General features: G+C 39.6%; 1 protein-coding gene across 1 annotated transcript in view; it reads right to left on the reverse strand.

Annotated features, from left to right (window-relative positions):
- LOC123508099 overlaps positions 1-19,370 on the reverse strand; it is a 55,477-nt gene extending 36,107 nt beyond the window's left edge. Inside the window, exon 1 of the mRNA XM_045261552.1 lies at positions 19,243-19,370. The gene's annotated coding sequence lies outside the window, so the exon portion shown is untranslated. The remainder of the gene's footprint in view (positions 1-19,242) is intronic.
- Between the last annotated feature and the right edge of the window lie 3,323 nt (positions 19,371-22,693).

Raw genomic sequence — 22,693 nt, forward strand, 5'->3', positions numbered from 1 at the left:
ACAACTACTACTACTACTACTACTACTACTACTACTACTACTACAACTACAACTACTACTACTACTACTACTACTACTACTACTACTACTACTACACACACACACACACACACACACACACACACACACACACACACACACACACACCGCGTAGTGTAGTGGTTAGCACGCTCGACTCACAATCGAGAGTGCCGGGTTCGAGTCCCGGTAAGCGGCGAGGCAAATGGGCAAGCCTCTTAATGTGTGGCCCCTGTTCACCTAGCAGTAAATAGGTACAGGATGTAACTCGAGGGGTTGTGGCCTCGCTTTCCCGGTGTGTGGAGTGTGTTGTGGTCTCAATCCTACCCGAAGATCGGTCTATGAGCTCTGAGCTCGCTCCGTAATGGGGGAGACTGGCTGGGTGACCAGCAGGCGACCGAGGTGAGGTGAATTACACACACACACACACAAGAGAGAGAGAGAGAGAGAGAGAGAGAGAGAGAGAGAGAGAGAGAGAGAGAGAGAGAGAGAGAGAGAGAGAGAGAGAGAGAGAGAGAGAGAGAGAGAATGAAGACAAGGAGTGAAGCAAGAAACAAGCATACGTGAAGAAATGAATAGCGTTCCTGTTATATAGAATCCTTGGCATGGCAGCTAAACACACACACACACACACACACACACACACACACACACACACACAGCGCACACACAGAGGACACACATTACCCGGCCGGTGGAGATATTTGGGTGTGTCTCCTTTCACGTGTAGCCCCTGTTCACCTAGCAGTGAGTAGGTACGGGATGTAAATCGAGAAGTTGTGACCTTGTTGTCCCGGTGTGTGTTGTGTGCCTGGTCTCAGGTCTATCCGAAGATCGGAAATAATGAGCTCTGAGCTCGTTCCGTAGGGTAACGTCCGGCTGTCTCGTCAGAGACTGCAGCAGATCAAACAGTGAAACACACACAAAGTGGGGATTTACATTTTAGTCGTACATTTTATCTGCCTTTCTTTCAACCACTAACTGAACGATTACCAAATGAATAAAACAGACAGTGGAGTTATGAATCTCTAGCGTTGTAAGCTGAATTAATGAATACACAATGTCATGGTTTTTAAAATGACTAAAAATAACCCTAAGTGGAGGCTGGGGAAACGGAAACGTGGATTTTATTACTATCTCTTTTCCTTCATTGCATCTTGCTGTTATGGTTTTAGTGTCACGTTCCTTCTGTACTCACTATGAATATTTTCCCAATTGGTGAGATGCAAATCGATCACTTCTGTCTCAATGTGTCTGACTATTACATAATCTAGAACACCTTTTTGTAACTTTCTGAAATATTTGTCTAGACTAACGAACAAAACAAATATCTATACTCCTCTTCCTGTGTGCAGACTTTATTGTTCTGAATGTTAACAAAGGAAAATACTTATTCTATGCACCACCTAATGCAAGAATTAATTAGCACATTCATTCTTTCTTTCCCTTTACTGATGAACTCTGGAGCTCTTTAACTGCATCTGTATTTCCTCTTTTCTACGAGATTCAGACCACCAAGAGATATGAATTGCCTCTTCTAAGTATTTTTCATATATATATATATATATATATATATATATATATATATATATATATATATATATATATATATATATATATATATATATATATATATATATATATATATATATATATATATATATATATATATATATATATATATTGCAGGAGAAACAATTAGCAGGTCTTTATCTATTTATTCTCTTGCATATAGATAGGTTAGGTTAGATTAGGTTAGTTTAAGATAGCTACCTGTATGTTTTATTTCCTTCCTACGAGTTTCAGGACGCCAAGAAAGATTAATCATCTCTTTTAAGTATTCTTTCATTTATTAATTTTACTGGACAAATAACATGAAGGTCTTTATTGATTTCTTCCCTTGAATTAGGTCAGGTTATCCATAAAAAGAGTAAATGGGATAACTCTGCCATCACTCGTTATTTACGCCTCATTGACGAGTCTTTAAAATTAAGTAGCTTTTGATGCCGAGACAACTTCCTTGTTACGGATACTTAAGCCAGTCATTCATTAAGTCAGGTAGTTATCTAGCCAGCTTGCCAAGGTCCTTACCCACCACAGGCTTCAAGGGACGAGGCTGTAACGCGCCATAGCGAAGCCCAGCCGACCAGTGCATCATAACTCTACCTGACTCTGCTTCAGGCGAACCGAGGCCAAGGTGCGGAAAGGCGATAAAGAGAGAGAGAGAGAGAGAGAGAGAGAGAGAGAGAGAGAGAGAGAGAGAGAGAGAGAGAGAGAGAGAGAGAGAGAGAGAGAGAGAGAGAGACTATAAACGTAACGAGAGAAACGAGAAAAGATGAGAAATGAATAGAACCTTACTTCTCCCTTATTTTCTCTCTCTCTCTCTCTCTCTCTCTCTCTCTCTCTATCCTACCCCTCGCTTCCTTACAAGACATTCACGGGACACCGCCAAAATGCGTTTAGTGACAGCTGGTTAGAAGAGAGCTTTTCATGTCCTGAGAACGGAGCACGTGTAGGGAAGAAGGAAGAGGAGAAAGAGAAGGAGCGAGGAAGAGAAGGAAAGCAGTATGTAAGAAGGTGGGGGGAGGGAGGCACGGGCAAGAGGGAAGGATGGTAATGGAGTTAGATAAGTAATGGTACAGAGGAAGATAAGAAAGAGTGGAAATATACGTAGGAGTGGAGAGAGAGAGAGAGAGAGAGAGAGAGAGAGAGAGAGAGAGAGAGAGAGAGAGAGAGAGAGAGAGAGAGAGAGAGAGAGAGAGAGAGCGGGAGGGAAGAAAGGAAGGAAACAACGAAAAGAAGGCAAGAAAGAGAAGGAATTAAGGAAACATGAAGAGTGATATGAAGAAAGACAAGTGACTTTAGGAGGGAAAATTTATGAAAGGTACGAAACTATACCAGGGAAAAAAAAGGAGGCAAAATAAGAAAAGAAAGATCGGAAGAGAGTATATAAAAGAAAAAACAGAAAAAAGTAAAGTGTACGAGGAAAGTAATCACAAAGAGAATACGAAGACAAACAAGAAAAGAAAATTGACAAAGAACGAAAGAAGACTGAAGACAAAAAGGGAACCAGATGGAGATTAAAAGATAATTGAACGAAGGAAAAAGGAAAAGAATTTACCAAAGACGATAAGAGAGAAAGAACGTAAGAAAAATAAAAAAAAGAGAGACGGACTGAATGATTTGAGAGAGAGAGAGAGAGAGAGAGAGAGAGAGAGAGAGAGAGAGAGAGAGAGAGAGAGAGAGAGAGAAACAAATAGCCTCACACCTGGTCCAGCTCACGCGTCACCTGCCTCTTCCTATGACCGAGATTAGAATGGCAGTTATTAATACAAGCACTGGGATAGCCAAGATTTCACACAGATGACTTGGAGATGAGACACGCTAGCTATGACTCACAAAAATAGCGTTATCCCCTACACGGCTATAGATAGGTGTTAGTGTTGGGCCGGTGATGTTTGGAAGAAGAGGATGTAGAAGTGGAGGAGAGAGATAGATTATGAGAGAGAGAGAGAGAGAGAGAGAGAGAGAGAGAGAGAGAGAGAGAGAGAGAGAGAGAGAGAGAGAGAGAGAGAGAGAGAGAGAGAGAGAGAGAGAGAGAGAGAGAGAGAGAGAGAGAGAGAGAGAGAGAGAGAGAGAGAGAGAGAGAGAGAGAGAGAGAGAGAGAGAGAGAGAGAGAGAGAGAGAGAGAGAGAGAGAGAGAGAGAGAGAGAGAGAGAGAGAGAGAGAGAGAGAGAGAGAGAGAGAGAGAGAGAGAGAGAGAGAGAGAGAGAGAGAGAGAGAGAGAGATTATCAATAGACATACAAGACAGAGACAAACAGACAAATGGAGATTGATACAGAGCCACACACACACACACACACACACACACACACACACACACACACACACACACACACACACACACACACACACACACACACACACACACACACACACACACACACACACACACACACACACACACACACACACACACACACACACACACTCAACATGTAGCAATCCCATTCCACACAACACACGACAAGTCTCAGTATGCACTATTGTGAAAAATAAATCCTTTTCATAAAACTAAGCCTGATAATCCGAAACAAACAATCCTTTTGAATGTGTGTGTGTGTGTGTGTGTGTGTGTGTGTGTGTGTGTGTGTGTGTGTGTGTGTGTGTGTGTGTGTGTGTGTGTGTGTGTGTGTGTGTGTGTGTGTGTGTGTGTGACCATAATAAATTCAGCCAGCCATACTTTATGAGCTTCACGAAAACAATTCCCAAACTGAAACTCTTTATTAGTCATGATGGAAAAATACCCATGCGCAAATAGAAACAACGATGTATTCAACAATATATGTAACACACACACACACACTCACACACACACACACACACACACACACACACACACACACACACACACACACACACTGCTTCTATCATCAATTACCAGTCAGACATCACCAGCTGCATCAGGAACAAAGGCAAATGCATGTATTAAAATCATAGTCAACATTTCGCCCACCTGATATTCTCGGGAATCAATGGTATGGCAAGGAACGCGAACCAGGCACGCAGGGAGAGCATAACTAAGGAAAGAAATTAAACGAAGCAGCCGAGGAAGAAATAGGAAGTGAAATGGAATATGAAGAGTAGAAATGAAGTAAGATTTTAAGATTTTATGCTGAACTGTATGCATTATTGTTATCTATATAGGTGATTGGTGATTTTTTTTTTTTTTAGTACGAGGTGAAACTGGCCAATATAAAAAAAAAAGGCCCACTGGATTGCCATTTCCCTTAACCGATTGATTTATTTAGGTTAGGTTACGTTGGGTTAATTTAAGTTAGGTTAGGTTAGATTATAATATTAGGTTGGGTTAAGTTATGCATAATATTAGGTATGGTTGGATTTGGTTAGGTTAGATTAAGTTACAGTGGGTTAATTTGAGTTAGGTTACCTTCAGTTAGATTTGATGATTGCATGTAAAGTTAGATTAGTTTCAGTATTATTTTGAGTCAATTTCCAAAGTAATTTTCGCAGGGAAAACATATTCCCATGTAATAAACATAGAAGGTAAAACTCAGGCTGGCTCATCAACGCCCTCTGTAACTTAATATACGAACATGAATCTGAGCACTGGCAGGAACAACCTTAATGCGACCCACTGCCAGGAACACACAGATCTTAAACAATCCTCGCTCGTTACCTCATTCTGATTCACTTCGCTCTATTAACTGATCCGTGTCGAGGAAGACTAGTTCATTAATTATCTGGCGAGTCTTTAATCTGAGGGTCCTGACAAGCTGAGAGAACCGCGACCCTCTGCTGCTGCCGCCTTGATAAGCTCTCTAACAAAACCTTAATTGTTTTCTCTTTTCTCATTATCACTGTTAGTATAATAATTGTTATCTTTTATTTCTATTCTTTATTTTCTTATCATTTACTTCATTCTATTTTACTTTCGAATTTATTTATTTGTTAATTTCAAATGTTTCTTCTTTCTTTTTTTCTTTCAATGAATAACAGCATAACGTTTTAACTTTTTTAAGATAAACACAGGTTAAGTCCACTCACTAAGATTCTTTCATGGAAAAAAAATAGTACAAAATAATAAGAATGAGAATAATAATGGTAATAAAAATAATGATGATAATAATAATAATGATAATAATAACAACAACAACAACAACAACAATAATAATAATAATAATAATAATAATAATAATAATAATAATGATGATAACAATAAAATGAATTCCTGAGTACGAGCTAATGATCAACTTCATCTTTTTCTAACTATACAGTACTTAATATGGAAATCTCACGGTAAAATTTTAATGGGAGAGAAAATCTACCTAGAAGGAAAAATAGTACACGACCTTCCTTCCTTCATTCTTTCCTTCGCTCCGACACGAAGAGAGCTGTTTATGACACGCTAAAGGTACGTTTTGCATGCAGCGATCGTTGCGATGATCGCCCAGCGATCATCGCGGACCACTTATTACATGTATTCCTATGGGGCTGTTTTGCAACGAGCGATCATCGCTACAGTCGCGAGCGATCATCGCTGGCTCCAAATAGGCTAGGGGGTGAATATAATCGCAGTCGCTAGCGATTATTTGTGGAGGGTGCGTGTCATCATGGCTCTTCTATTTCAATAAATGTGTTCAATATCACTTGGTAATTACTGATCCTAAATACAATTCAATACCTTTCATTAAAACTCTTCAATTACTCATCCTAAATACAATTCAATACCTTTCATTAAAACTCTTCAATTACTGATCCTAGATACAATTCAATACCTTTCATTAAAACTCTTCAAAGTCAAAATAAATAAGCTGCAAAAAATAGAATTACGTACTTACCTCAATGTTATGGCAAGTTTCTCTTCAGGCGATATTGGGTAAAGTTTTACGTCCCAAGACTTCTTGGACATGTCGTCTTTTATCAATTCAACCAGGAAGTCAAACTGTTCTAAAGAAAGTCGGAAAAACTCTGCAAACTTCTTGGGGTCTTCACGCAGGTGGTTTACAATCAATTTCTTATACATTCCCTCTTCACTCCTCAATTCAAACATAACATGTGTCTTAGCCCTTTTCCTTCCATACATTTCGAATATTAGTTCTTCGTCTTCAATCTCTGCAACTAAAAGATATTTAATCAAAAGCCTTCTATTTTTACTCAAAGCCATTTTCACTCACGCCACGTGATGCTCTCTCCTCAATAGTCGCACAAACACTAACGCCATCGCTGCATGCAAAATGGTCTACCAGCGATGATCGCTGCATGCAAAACGTACCTTAATCACACCTGCCAGAAAAAAAAAAAATCTGACGCTTTTGAAGTTTCGTTTCTCAGAAAAAAAAAAAAAAATAAAAAAAAAAGAAAAAGAAAAGTAAAAAAGAAAGAAATATATAGCCATTATTATTGAGTTCAAAGAATATACTAGACGTTTGTAAGTGCAATAAATGCAGTCGACTTTTCTGAGTGCAAACAATATAGACGACGTTTCTTAAGTAAAAAAAATAAATAAATAAATAAAAAAAATAAATAAATAAATAAATAAAAATAAAATATATAATTGACATTTCTTAGAGCAAAAATTATAAAGTCGATGCTTGAACCAAATATGATGAGAACACGCTAATCATCTGTCGTCGAAACACTTGACCCAGATAAGAGTAGGGGTCAATTACCCAGGTGGTGGAGAGCCGAACAAGAGTAAACAGACAAAAGACGTGTCTGAATCTAGCAGGAGGGCAATGTTTAGACTCGATCACCTTGGTTAGTGTTTGTTGGCCAGGAACTGACGGCGGTGCAGTGTGTGTGTGTGTGTGTGTGTGTGTGTGTGTGTGTGTGTGTGTGTGTGTGTGTGTGTGTGTGTGTGTGTGTGTGTGTGTGTGTGTGTTGGGAAGCGTTACTGAGCTCTTACGATAGTCAAGAGTGCAAGGCAGACATATAAATAAAATGTTGAGAAGCCAAAGTGCGCCAAATACGCTAAAAAAAAGAAAAAAAAGAAAAACAAATTTATGAAGAGAAGCACAAAAAAGGTTACGCAAGGAAAGACATCAAAGGAGAAAAACGTTAGCGAATGAAAAGTGATGAAATGATTTAAATGAACGGAACGCACAATTTTATAACGAAGAAAATGAAAGGAGAGAGAGAGAGAGAGAGAGAGAGAGAGAGAGAGAGAGAGAGAGAGAGAGAGAGAGAGAGAGAGAGAGAGAGAGAGAGAGAGAGAGAGAGAGAGAGAGAGAGAGAGAGAGAGAGAGAGAGAGAGAGAGAGAGAGAGAGAGTAGGACGGCATAAAAGGCAAAACAAGGTGATAAGAGGAGGAGGAGGAGGAGGAGGAGGAGGAGGAGGAGGAGGAGGAGGAGGAGGAGGAGGAGGAGGAGGACTACACAAACAGCAACAACGACAATAACAACAAGGGGTAAAACAACAACAAAAATGGAGCAACAAAAATCAAAACAACAACAACAACAACGAAAACAACTCAAATATTGCAGCTATTGTTGGCCTCATCTCTGGGTGGCATGGTGGGCATAAACTCGATTAATTATAACACACCTGTTCCTCTTACGATAGAAGCTTTGTCGCTATTCCCAGAACTGAGCTGAATTGCACGTCGTAACACAGAAATCGTCAGGTAATTACGAGGAGAAATTACTGTGTTTAATACTGCTATAATTAGGATGCCTGGCACTAACACTAGACTGTTGTGGGAGTTTATGGAACTGTGATGGCTCGAGAAAATTTTTTTGGTAATACTTTTATCTTTTGAAGTTCATTCACTGCAAAGGATCTATTTACCTACCTACCTAACATTTGTATCATCATCATAGTATCTTTAATTAATACCACTATTGTCACCATTATAATAATAATAATAATAATAATAATAATAATAATAATAATAATAATAATAATAATAATAAATAATAATAATAATAATAATAATAATAATAATAATAATAATCATCATCAGCAACAGCAGCAGCAGCAGCAGCCTCTGCGCGTTCACTGCAGAACTATTTCAATGGAAATGTCATAAGACTGCAGAACATATTTCAGTGGAAATCTCATAAGACTATTTCAATATTTCATAGAAAAAAAAATACATATAATACTATAGGAAAGAGGAGGCCACTTACGACTTCGGTATCAAATATTTCAATTTTTTTATTGCTGTCTGGTTTTCCTTGCATTCAGACATAGTAGCGAAATGTTTAATGTCTACCGATGCCTAAGGCTATCTAGTATTATCTACATGTCTTAATTTCCTTTTTCTGGAAAAAAGTGTATTTCTTCCTTTATTTTAGTTTCTTTCTCAATTTAGAATTTCTTTATTGGGAAGCATAATGGATGTCCAAATCTTTTACACTACTTTTACTCTCCACTTGCTCACTCAGACACTTGTTTACTACTACCACAGCTTGGCAAGTTATTTCAAGGACTTCAACTTAGTGATAAGGAGTCAGTCTCTCTCTCTCTCTCTCTCTCTCTCTCTCTCTCTCTCTCTCTCTCTCTCTCTCTCTCTCTCTCTTCAGCAATCCCCATAAGTATAAATCACAGTAAAGCACAAACAACTCCTATTATATGAAGGAATCCAATCCATGACAAACATTGAAGGAGAGGGGAGGTAGGAAGAAGGAACGAATAAGGACCACAAAGTTTATTGGTTTCTAAAGAAGGTACCTGAAGATCCACTCATCGCTTATTGTAAACTACTTGAAGGGGACAAGATAGCAACATAACAAGGCTCCTCCCAACCCACCTCCCTCGGTGACATTCCCGGAAGAACAGATGAGAGCAGTGTAATGCCCCTGCAGGACACGTTGATATGGAAATTTTAAAGTAAAGGATGAATGTGTGTGTGTGTGAGAGAGAGAGAGAGAGAGAGAGAGAGAGAGAGAGAGAGAGAGAGAGAGAGAGAGAGAGAGAGAGAGAGAGAGAGAGAGAGAGAGAGAGAGAGAGAGAGAGAGAGAGAGAGAGAGAGAGAGAGAGAGAATCACCAGCCATTAACACATTTTCACGTAAACAAGCTCAACATCAACACACAGGTGATGTACACGTGTACGCTACTGAAGCAATGCTTTCTTAAATCCTTGATGATTGAAAATAGTTGCCCGTCACTCTCTTCCCCTAAAACTTTCTTTCTATGCAGCGCGTATAAATTATCATTTCGAAATAATAAAGGATGTGAAAAACATATCACTACGTTATTTCTTACTAATGTATGAGTGATAAAAAGTAAATTCCTGAGATATTTCAGAAAAATATTATAATCAAGAACACGAATGAAGTAAAAACTAGATGATGATTGGAAACCAAACTATTATCTCTTGAAAATGACAACGTTACTTCTTACTAAGGTACTTACAAACAAAAAGAAACAACCAAAAAAATCTTAATTTTGTGGTATTTCAACGAAGTTCTTTGATAATGCACTCGAGTGATGTTAAAAAATGTGGAATGTTTAAAAGAACAAGCTATTATCTCAGGAAATGAGAAAAGGAGGGAAGGAGAAAGAAACAAAACATAATGCGTTTGTACACTCTTGCAGCGCCACGCAGGAATAAAAGCGCCATTACACATGCACCCTGCAGGAGGCATCAAGCACTAAAGACAGAACAGCGCGCCTAAAGTCTCCCTAGAGATAACCCAAGGCGCGTTGCATCAGACCGCTCACCAATTTGGGAGTGGCTTATTGTATTGCCTCTTCAACAATATAACATGCACTTCAGTAACATCTGATATCTTCCTTACTAGATTTGGCAAGAAACGTGTCTCTTCGTAGTCTGACCTATAGTGTACATAGACAAATATAATAAATAGTAATGAATAGTTTGTTAAGAAGGGAGAGAAGAAGCATAAGGTTAAGGGATTCAAGGATGGAGTACGAGAGAATGAAGGCGAAGAGTGACTGAAGCAATATGAAATAAATAAAACAGAAATGAAGATATACATGCTGAGGTTTCCAGGAGCAGGAAGAAGATACTAATAAGATGTATCGAAGTGAGTTGTCGGCAATAGTGACAATACTGGATTCTGGCAAGACTTAGGGGGATACAAGGTACACTGAAGAGGTTAGCGAGGCAATAAGGATGAAGAAGAGTTACAGGCATGCAAAATAAGCACAAAATGAATAAGTTGGGAAAAAGTGAGATATACAATGTAAATGGAAGATGAAACGAGTAAGAGGAATGAAAATAAAAGTAAAATTAAATTACCAGGGAAGGAGGAAGAGGAGGAGGAGGAAGAAGAAAACTTAAAATAGGAAAGAGAGAGAGAGAGAGAGAGAGAGAGAGAGAGAGAGAGAGAGAGAGAGAGAGAGAGAGAGAGAGAGAGAGAGAGAGAGAGAGAGAGAGAGAGAGAGAGAGAGAGAGAGAGAGAGAGAGAGAGAGAGAGAGAGAGAGAGAGAGAGAGAGAGAGAGAGAGAGAGAGAGAGAGAGAGAGAGAGAGAGAGAGAGACCTAATAAGGCAGGGCAGTCCTCTGAGGCTTCTAGGGGACAGATTGAAGACTGAGATCGAGGAGGGAGCCTTGCCACAGCTCAGAGATTAAGACCAAGGGGGTGGAGGGTTATGGTTCCTTCGGGATAGGGCAAGAGGGGGCAGGGATGAGGGAGAGCAAGAGGGAGAACCAGCGGGAGAGGAAGAGTAGCCTGCGTCGTGGCCTCATTTTCACCCCCTCGTTAACGTTAGCTTTATTGCCACGCTCCTGCTGCTCAAATCTTCCCTGTGCTGGATGACGGTGACGGTGACGAAGGCGACGACGAAGTGTATGGTGGTGATGGTCGTGCTAAAGAGAAGTGCTGTAGCTGTAGTTCTTATTGCTTAAATAGACTGCAGGGATTTACTGATCAATACAGTCAGGAGGTGAGATCAAGTTAGGTCTGTGTGACTCGCTTACTTCAAGATTATTGACTCATTTTGACACGTTTCTGATGACACAACTGAGGGCATAATTTTTTTTTTATCGAGACTTCTGGCACCGTAAAGATATTGCTGAAGTCTTCTACTGAAAAAAAAATTGATGCAGAGAAAGTGTTAAGAAACCTACTAAATTCCTCGTCATTGTTGTTGAAATCTCCATGAAGTCTCCATTTTCGTCGAGAAGAGTCCAATAGTTAAAGGTGATCACGGTCTTCTGTCCGATGAAAGGATGAGAAATTCTTTTCGGTTGGTCTTACTCTGGAGTGCAACGTGTAATTCGGTGGACCTTTTGCTGTGCTGCATTAGCTTTTTTGCTATAAGCCTTAACTGTGCGCATCTACGTAGTATGATTTCAGTATATTATGGGTGTTCCCCTTGGTGACAGCAAAAACAACAACAACAATAATTTACTATAACCAGCAGCAGCAGTATATATATATATATATATATATATATATATATATATATATATATATATATATATATATATATATATATATATATATATATATATATATATATATATATATATATATATATATATATATATATATATATATATATATATATATATATATATATATATATATATATATATATATATATATATATATATATATATATATATATATATATATATATATATATATATATATATATAATGAATAAGGTAAGCAATTTCACCAAACCATTACACAACCAATATTCTCATCAGCAAATTGTAAACTGAGAAAGCAGAACATTAACTATTCCGTGTAAAAAAAATAATAATAATACTGCACTTTTATTTTATGGAGAGAATACGTGAAATTCCTTTCAGTCTCTAAGTTGGTGAGGAAAGAGAAAGAAAGAGTCACGCTGGATACTTCCTGCTACCAATCCTCGTTTTTACACTTTGTTTTTTATATCATCCTTTCTGAGCTTCATTTGTTACCTGTTCATTTCCTCTTTTCCGCATCAACTTATTCGAGCTTCTTCCTCTCGTTTTTATTTATTTATTCACTTTTTATTATCTAGTACTCCTTTATTTCTTTTTTTAACAGGTCATTGACTTCGCTGTTCTTTACCTGTGTGTTTGGGTTCACGCGACGCTCCCAGTTAAGGTCAGCAAAGCGCAACACAACCAGACATGACCTGCGACTTTCAACGAGTATGGCGGGACGGTGTTATTGACAATGTGCAAAATCAACTAGAAATACATAATAACAACAGGTAAAACGGAAAAAAATGCGGTCATACAGTTATTTCTCTAAACAAACAATAAGAATGATAAAAAGATGTTACGCTATGAACCCAAAGTAGAACCAAAGTAACGGTAAGGCGTAATAACTTCACTAGTCCACGGTCACACCTATCATAACCTAACCTACCATACGGACACTCCAACTATAAAACCAACCTAGTCTATGGCCACTTCAGATTCGAGCAGACCTAACATGAGTGCTTCTAACATAACATATCTGACCTAACATACATAGCAAGGACAGTGTGGAGAACTGCCTATTCATACATAACTCTAGAATAAATACTTTTCATTAATAACACATTTTTTTTCAAATACATTCAATCAACTGAGAGCAAAATTCTTACGGCAAACATGTAAATGATGTAAAATTTCTCACTGAAAAACTTTATTGTTAGTAGAAATTGCTATTCATTTTATGATGGACATTAACTGATATAATAATTGTTTACTTGCTCATGTTTTACTGATTTTAAAGAGAGAGAGAGAGAGAGAGAGAGAGAGAGAGAGAGAGAGAGAGAGAGAGAGAGAGAGAGAGAGAGAGAGAGAGAGAGAGAGAGAGAGAGAAGGTGGGGCGACAGCAGTAGTAGCAACAGAGGCAGCTTTGATACAATTGGTAGTGGTGGTGGTGGTGTGACGTGTTACATAACAGCTGGTGTGGTGGTGTCATTACAGCTGTATTGTGGGAGTGTTTTGGAGTGAGTGTTGGTACTTACGTACTTCATTACTTACATTAACGAACTCTACGCTCGCTATGTGCCTGATTGTACTTACATTTACTAAAATAATATCTAATTCCTTTAATAAATATAATAATTATGAAATAGACAGCATATTTTATACTTTTCATTACATTTCAGAAATGACACGTTTAATTACATACTATTATGTGTGATTATGGTTTGTGTTTTTGTTTTTTTAATTCATCAAGATAACGGTTGTAATCAACTTAATATTGTTTTCCAGTAGAGAGGAAGTGCTCTTTTTTATAGGTACTGTGATGTAAGTTACTTCTTTTACAAACGTGCTTTGATGAAACAAGTTTGTCAATGATAGACTTGAAAAGATGACGCAAGACGCAGACAAACACTGAGGAAAGGCTGGTACTGGAAGAGACTAGCGGCTGACCAGGGCCCAGCCAGCAGTTAGGTGATAATTGGCTAGCCTGAGAAATGTTGAATAGGGAGTGGATTGGGAACGGTTAAGTATGAATGATGATGGATGGAGAATTAATTGAGGTTGGATTAGACGGAGGGACTGCCTGAGGCTGAATGGAGATTGCATGAGGCAGTGAGCGGAAGGATGTGCTTCCCGTGATGTAATATTTTTCTCCCCGTCTCTAACAACTACAATCTAATACTATTGATTTTCATGCATTTCTGTTTATACCAACACCTTCTCATTAGAGATTTCCGTGTGTTAAAAAGGGAACCACACACACCCATGCACTCACGCACGCACGCACGCACACTCACACTGTGTGTGTGTGTGTGTGTGTGTGTGTGTGTGTGTGTGTGTGTGTGTGTGTGTGTGTGTGTGTGTGTGTGTGTGTGTGTGTCAGAATAAGTAATAATTTTAATAAAACCCGCTTCATTCCATCCTCAGTCTCTCCTCTTTTCAACCCTGTTCCCTGGAAATATCTATTCGTTCCAGCCAAAACTCTCTCTCTCTCTCTCTCTCTCTCTCTCTCTCTCTCTCTCTCTCTCTCTCTCTCTCTCTCTCACATGAAAGGTGTGCAAGCTTATTTATTTTTTTCAATCTGCTGCACACAATTTCTTCACATTACTAAATATTTCCTTGCCTTGATGTAAAAAAGATGTATAAACTCTTACTCTCTGTTTCACCTCTGCCAGTGAATGCGAAGTGCTGTTCAGATTTTCTATACACGTATATTTCATTCTTTTTTACTTGGGCAATGGGTTAATACGTTCCGTGCGGGTTTTAACTACTCTACAGGATTTCCATGGTGGATTTTTCGCCTCGCCCTCTTTTTTTTTTTTTTTTTTTTTTTTTTGACGGCGGGAAATGGAAACGCAAATTGGAGACCCTGTGGGGAAACTGGAGGCATTAGCTACCAGAGAGAGAGAGAGAGAGAGAGAGAGAGAGAGAGAGAGAGAGAGAGAGAGAGAGAGAGAGAGAGAGAGAGAGAGAGAATCTGGTATAGTGGTTCCGAAATTCAGGAAACGCATGTACGAGTAAGAGGGACAGTGTTGCGTGGTCCAGTGTAGATGGGAGGGAAAACAGGAAGGAAAATATTGAGGGAAAAGGAAGGGAAAGAGATGTAGGATGGAGAGAGGATGGGAGGAAACACGGAGATAGAAGTTAGAAAGACGAGGAAAGACGAGGAAAAAGGCGGTGATTTTTGACGTTAAAGGTGAAAAGACAGGATGTATGTACAAGGAAGTGAAATGAGGCAAGGAAGGAGATATACTTATAGACAGTCTAGACAAAAACGCAAGAAAGAGACGCAAAAAAAAAATAGAGAGGAAGGACCTAGAGTCATAATCGTAATTAGTCAGTCATAGCTATTACATCACCACTAATAACAACAATAACAGCAACAACAACAACTACTACTACTATACCTAATGTTACTACAACTACTTTAACAAAGAAAAAGGAGGAGGAGGAGGAGGAGGAGGAGGAGGAGGAGGAGGAGGAGGAGGAGGAGGAGGAGGAGGAGGAGGAGGAGGAGGAGGAGGAGGAATTAATCACCAAGAATCCAAAAGTGACGTTAAATCAGTTTTATACTTTGTTAGTAAATTTTTAAAGCGAGTGACCGAGTAAACGTGATAGAGGAGATAAATATGACAGTTTCTCTGTCTCTCTCTCTCTCTCTCTCTCTCTCTCTCTCTCTCTCTCTCTCTCTCTCTCAATACTTTTCCTCATACTTCCTCCAGTCTCTCTCTCTCCATTTATCTTTCTTTACATACTCCTCTCTCTCTCTCTCTCTCTCTCTCTCTCTCTCTCTCTCTCTCTCTCTCTCTCTCTCTCTCTCTCTCTCTCTCTCTCTCTCTCTCTCTCTCTCTCTCTCTCTCTCTCTCTCTCTCTCTCTCTCACACACACAAACACACATTCACTTGCCCTTCTATTTCATCCAATCTCTTCCATCCTTCACGTCCTCCTGCTCTCTCGACCTTCCTCTCTCACCGACGAGTATTAATTCTTCACCAACATCGCCCTACCTACACATTGCTACTCCCCTCAGGCCTTGGGAGAGAATGGGAGGAGCTTTTGATGTTGAAAAATACACCTGGAGGGAATATTAAGAGGAAATGTTGCCTGTTGGTGAGCCGTTCCTACACTCTCTTACCACTTTGCTGCGAGACGGAAAGAAGTAGATTTGGATAGGTGAGGTGAAGGAAGGTGTGAGGGCAAGTGAGGATGAAAGAGATGAAATAGGAGTGTGTAAGAGATAAATGAGAGGGCGTGAGGTGGCATGAGGAAGAGGATAAAGAGGTGACGTGGGAGGAAGGAAAGAAGGTGAGGGAGTAAAAAGTCAAGAGTGTCTGAGAGTCTGGGAATAGTGAACTGTATAGTGAAGTGATGGGTAAAAGTACAAAGAGAGAGAGAGAGAGAGAGAGAGAGAGAGAGAGAGAGAGAGAGAGAGAGAGAGAGAGAGAGAGAGAGAGAGAGAGAGAGAGAGAGAGAGAGAGAGAGAGACGCTTCACAGTATGTTTCTTTATATTGGGATTATCATGTTTACTCTCTCTCTCTCTCTCTCTCTCTCTCTCTCTCTCTCTTCCCATTCCTAATCATGAAATCGGCCCATTCCCAGCGACACTCAAACCCTCCCCATCCCCTAACACTTGATCAGGCTATTCCCATTCTTAATCACTTAATCAATTCCCATTACAGTCACGTGTTGGGGTGCCACGTGGGACACACTCGCACCCAGAATAAAATACGAGTTTGGCCAGGTAATGTTAACCCACACACAGGTAAACGGTACTCTATCTTTCTCACCTGTCTAACCTCCGCCCTCCCACTCCCTGCCACCTAACCTATTACTCTTCCTTTTTTCCCGCCACTCTACCTCTTCCTCTCCTTTTTCTTCTTCTTCTTGTTCTCCTTGTTCTCTCTCTCTCTCTCTCTCTCTCTCTCTCTCTCTCTCTCTCTCTCTCTCTCTCTCTCTCTCTCTCTCTCTCTCTCTCTCTCTCTCTCTCTCTCTCTCTCTCTCTCCGCCTTTTTCTTCTTCCTAATTTGTCCATAACTCTGAGTAAATTTCGTCATTATTTTTCTTCCTTTTCCTTTCCCTAAGCTCCTACGACTACTACTAATACGACTACTACTGATACTGCTGCTGCTGCTGCTGCTGTTGCTGCTACTATCATTACTACTACAACAACAACAACAACAACAACTACTACTACTACTACTACTACTACTACTAATAATAATAATAATAATAATACTGATATACTGCTATTGCAACTCTCTCTCTCTCTCTCTCTCTCTCTCTCTCTCTCTCTCTCTCTCTCTCTCTGTGGCAGTTCCATTAGATTCCATTCTCCAATCTAAACCAGACAACATTTTTCTTCCTTTCCTTCCTTCCTTCTCTCTATTTCTCCTTCCTACGTATTACTTCTAGCCCTAACACTCTTCCTCCTTCCATCCCTGCCTTCCTTCCTTCCTTCCTTCCTTCCTTCCTTCCTTCCTTCCTTCCTTCCTTCCGTCAATGCAGGATACAACCTTTCCCTTGCCAGTCCTTCGCGGCTCCACAGACTTCTCACTCGCTGCGTTAAAGGGAGATACGACACTAAACCTAACCGTATCGAGGAGGAGGAGGAGGAGGAGGAGGAGGAGGAGGAGGAGGAGGAGGAGGAGGAGGAGGAGGAGGAGGAGGAGGAGGAGGAGGAGGAATTTTATCTACTTAACTTCAGGATTACTTTTTTTTTTTTTTTTTGCCAGATTATTTGCTTATCTGATTATATGTGAAGTTATAAACCACCTATTCTCCACCTTCCCTCTCTCTCTCTCTCTCTCTCTCTCTCTCTGGGTGGCTAATGTCACTTCCCTTATAGAATTACGTTCAGAACTGTCTAGTTCGGGCGGCAGAATTTGTGTGGTTTGTAATATCATACTAATTCTCTCTCTCTCTCTCTCTCTCTCTCTCTCTCTCTCTCTCTCTCTCTCTCTCTCTTTCGAACATGAGCATCGGATTAGTCTTATTATCTCACTCCTGCTAATACAAGCCAGCGTTAATGAAGGCACGCAGCGCACCTTAACTCATCCACTACACCTTTATGATTCACCTGCTATTCCAGTAATCATTTGACTCATCCTTCCACTCATCTACGACTCCTATTTTTTTTATGGCTGTTAGGGGTGAGCGGGGAGGGGTTGTATATTGATCTCCCTCACTGTTTGCCTCGTATTTACTCTATGCGGGTCGGTAAATACAAGCTTGGAGGGAAGGTTTGGGAGGGTTGGTAGTTTGGATGCGTGGTTTTGTTCTCCTGCGGCTGTGGACGTAAAGGTGGAGTGCTGTGGTGATGCTATGTTGATTTCTTTTATTTGATTGAGCTTCTCAACTCTTTCATTCCAATTTGACACCTGTGTTCTTAATTACTCAACTTTGAGGCATCTTTTTTTTTTTTCTTGTTCTACAGTCACATCTAAACATTGAACTGGTTAGAAATGGCAAAATCCTGTTTTTATTTATCCTCTTTTTTTCTTGCAGATGGTTAAAAACATATTATTTGTTTGTTATTAATACAGTGATTTATTGTAAGTCGCAGAAAAAGGCTTCAATTAATCTCAAAAGCACACAACAACAATACGATAAATAAAAAAAAAAAATTATGAAATGAAATGTTACTGATGTGTGTGTGTGTGTGTGTGTGTGTGTGTGTGTGTGTGTGTGTGTGTGTGTGTGTGTGTGTGTGTGTGTGTGTGTGTGTGTGTTTGTGTGATTTAGCCGGAGCATATATACGCTATACTGGCTTATGGTGTCTTGTTCATGGGTCTGCAGTGTAAACAGAGAGCCAGCAGTGTGTGTGTGTGTGTGTGTGTGTGTGTGTGTGTGTGTGTGTGTGTGTGTGTGTGTGTGTGTGTGTGTGTGTGTGTGTGTGTTTACGAGAACTACTTTGTTGTCTGGCTTTCCATCAGGCTGAAAACGTCGTCAATGGAAATCGGGGTAGAGATGATTCCGTGGGTGAAATACGGAGCAAACACGACCATTCCGCTTTGATCTACAACACAGCACACTATTTCGCCCCCCAATATGATGCCCTTCCGTATTTCAGGGTGCAGGAAATTACCCTTGCAATACAAACTGTCTGGCATGAGGGGGAATGGTTTGTTAAGAGTGAGATGCTTCTGACACGTGTTATATCTCTTGCTATATTCTACCGCTAATTTCACGCTAACTGCTCTTCTGCGCTGCATTGGGCTGGAATGGTTAGGTGTTACGTTAGGTTGGGAGTGTTTTGCTTGATTAAGGATAAGTTAGGGAAAATTTACATTACTTAAGGTTACATTAGGTTTTGTTAGACTATGTTAGACTAAATATGGATGCTAGGTAAGGCTAGGTTTAATTACATACACAAAAAGTTACGCTGGTTGCAAATGGGTCGTCCAGCAGCGTTCCTTGATGTAATACTGAAGATCAATGGTAACTTATCGCAGGAATTTGGCCATCTCTCTCATAATGTTCTGGATAATCTTAGACAAAGAACCGGAAAAAAAAGATAATATAAGAATTAACCCACAACACCTCAAAATGTGTAAGAAAAAACACACATTATTGCCACATTCATCACATTTCAATGCTGAAAAAAACAAAAGAAAATTACTCTACCAAAATCAGCACATAATTATACGGCAGAAAAATACACATTACTGCTACATTCATCACATCTCAATGCTGAACCACACACGAAACTACAGTGCAGTGAAAAAAACATAGAAGAAAAGAAGAAACTACCAAGAAGTACGCATCAAATAAAATTAACATCCATTCCTGTCACATCCCTCAGATCTCAAAGACGCACAGGAAAAAAAAGAAAGAGTAAAATGTGGACAGAAAATACCTCACGTTTATTACGACCCTTACAGCTGACTGGCTTTATCAGTGTGTGACGCAATTCTGAAAAGGCGCCGCGGGTAACAAGACATTTCTGAAACTAAATTGGACAACTTCACGGAATGCTCAACTATGAATTATCTTTCTTGGGAACGGTGTAATGAGCGAACTTTTCTTTTCTTTTTTCTCTTTCTTTCTTTCTTCGTTCATCTCTCATTTTGTGAAGCTGCCGAGAATCTTTACTGAATATTAAAAAATGAAAAAAAAAAAAAAACGAAGGAATATATATGAATAGATTTATATGGAATGTGAGAGAGAGAGAGAGAGAGAGAGAGAGAGAGAGAGAGAGAGAGAGAGAGAGAGAGAGAGAGAGAGAGAGAGAGAGAGAGAGAGAGAAAGAGAAAAGCACGACAATAAATAAACTAAATAAACATATATAAATAAATAAAGCTACATAAAGGTGGAGCATAACATTATTCCTTGAAGGTAACATAGATCACCATTCGCGCCACGTATACAGTAATTACTGGGCATTAAAGGGTGGATTTACCTGTCCTGCGTGAAAGAGAAGAAGGATTACAGGTGAGAGGTATTGGAGCATAATGGGAAATGTACAGGTATGCATCGGTCTCTCTCTCTCTCTCTCTCTCTCTCTCTCTCTCTCTCTCTCTCTCTCTCTCTCTCTCTCTCTCTCTCTCTCTCTCTCTATCTATCTATCTATCTATCTATCTATCTATCTATCTGTGTGTGTGTGCTAGACTGATAAATCTCTGTGTGTATCGTTGATATTACTCTTGTGATACGCAACATGTCTACTGAGAAGCCATTAAGAGCTCGGGAGACTAGACTATATTATTGATGTTTATGATGCTAATTATGTAAGGTCTTGGAAATAAAAAACTCTCTCTCTCTCTCTCTCTCTCTCTCTCTCTCTCTCTCTCTCTCTCTCTCTCTCTCTCTCTCTCTCTCGCCTTTCACCTTTCACTTACTTCGTCCACCCAACATTCCATTTATTTTCTATCCCACTTCCCACCTTCATTTTCACCATTACTCCTTACCTTCCCCTCCGCCACGTCTCGCCTCCCCTTCTTTTAACGCCCCTTAACGCCCTCTCCCCCTTCCAAAGCCCCCACTCGCCCACACACACATTGCAATCTTTGACGTATTAGAATGTGTAGCTATTTGTATGTTTATGTTCGTTTATTTTTTCTATTTCCATTCTTTTTTTTATCTTATTTTCTAGTGTTTATTTTTGTCGTTGTCTTTATTGTTTATCTATGGTGGACATGGTGTAGTCCTCCTCCACCACAACTATCACCATCACCACTATAGCAACAACAACAACAGTAACAACAACACTCAAACGATCTAATTATAACAGCTAGAAGAAGGGAGAAACAAAGAAGAAACGGAAAAAATAAAAAAATAAACAAGAAAGAGGAAATGCGGAAGGAAGAAAACAGGGTACCAAGCCAAGGAAAAGAACCCTGACCACCACCACCATCACCACCACCACCACCACCACTACCGGCAAGGGGACACTCACCTAAACCTGCGAAAAGACACTCGTTTTCTGTGACCCGGGCGACCAAATTCCTGACATTATTTGCTGCAGTGTTTAGTATTGCATTTCCCTTTCTAGTAGTTCTAAACATAGTCGGTCCCTCGTTTACCCCATTTCCTGCTTAAACATGTATCCTTCTCTTACAATTTTCAGTCATTTACCTTATTTTAATTTTTTGTAGCGTATGGTAATCTCTTTTTGGGGTGATGTTATAGCATGTACTTTATCATATGACCGCAGGGAGCCGTGGTGGTCGTCCTTTCCTTGGTAATAAAGTGCTGCAGTAAAGATGAGGCTAATGTGAGGAATAATAAAGCTGCGGGTAATGTTAATGGTGGTGGTGGTGGCGGAAGGGATAGGAAGGAAGGCGTGGCGGGAACTTAATGGCTGCAGGAAGAGGTGGCTGTACTGGTAACTATCCATGACCTCTATGTAGTGATGGTGGTGGTGGTGTATGAGGACATCACAGAGATTCTGCTACTGATAGTGGTGGTGGTGGTGGTGGTGGTGATATTAGCAGAACACATTACTATCCAGAAAATCGAACATCAAAGCAGAATCGTAAAGAATATATAAATAAACAAACACATAAATAAATATAACGCACCATGAACATAAAAGTCAACACAAAGAAAAATAAAACCAAAACCAACTATTAACATAATCACGAATAAACATATAAACAAAACACACCACTACAGCATAATTAATCAAACACACCACCAGGAAGAAGGAAGTCACGGAAGAAAAAACGAAGCAACATCAACAAAAGCAAAGAGAAACTTGGAACACACTCGCAATCAACTCGTCGAAAGCATCAAGAGGAGAAAATAAAGGCGAATAAAAGCGGCATAATAACCTCACTCGTTCTTCCTTCATCGTGAAAAATTCTTGACTAAAATGATGAGGACGAAGGAAGAAGGAAAACAACACCGGGAACATAATCACAATGTCACGCTTCAGTAATACACACACAGATACAACAGCGAGAAGTCTTAACTTTGGGAATTTTAACGAGAAATTTCTGAGCGAGTTGGGCAAAAATATAATGTAGTTTGCGAAATTCACGAGAGAGTTTCAACATTACACTCCTTCGTGGGGATACAAGCGTAAAGAAATCGTAATACTATTTCAACTTTCAATGCAGATGTCGTGAAGTTGAAAGAAGCTATGAAACAAATCTGAAATGAAAAGAATAAGCGTGAGAGAGAGAGAGAGAGAGAGAGAGAGAGAGAGAGAGAGAGAGAGAGAGAGAGAGAGAGAGAGAGAGAGAGAGAGAGAGAGAGGAGGAAAAAGAATCTTACGCAAACTCATAGGAAAAGTTTCAATGCTACAAGAGTTAGAATACAAAATAAAAGGATAAAAGAAAATAAATTAGAAAATATATAAGATTACCAACAAAAGTGC

Source organism: Portunus trituberculatus, chromosome 24, assembly GCF_017591435.1.
Source record: "Portunus trituberculatus isolate SZX2019 chromosome 24, ASM1759143v1, whole genome shotgun sequence".
NCBI lineage: Eukaryota > Metazoa > Arthropoda > Malacostraca > Decapoda > Portunidae > Portunus > Portunus trituberculatus.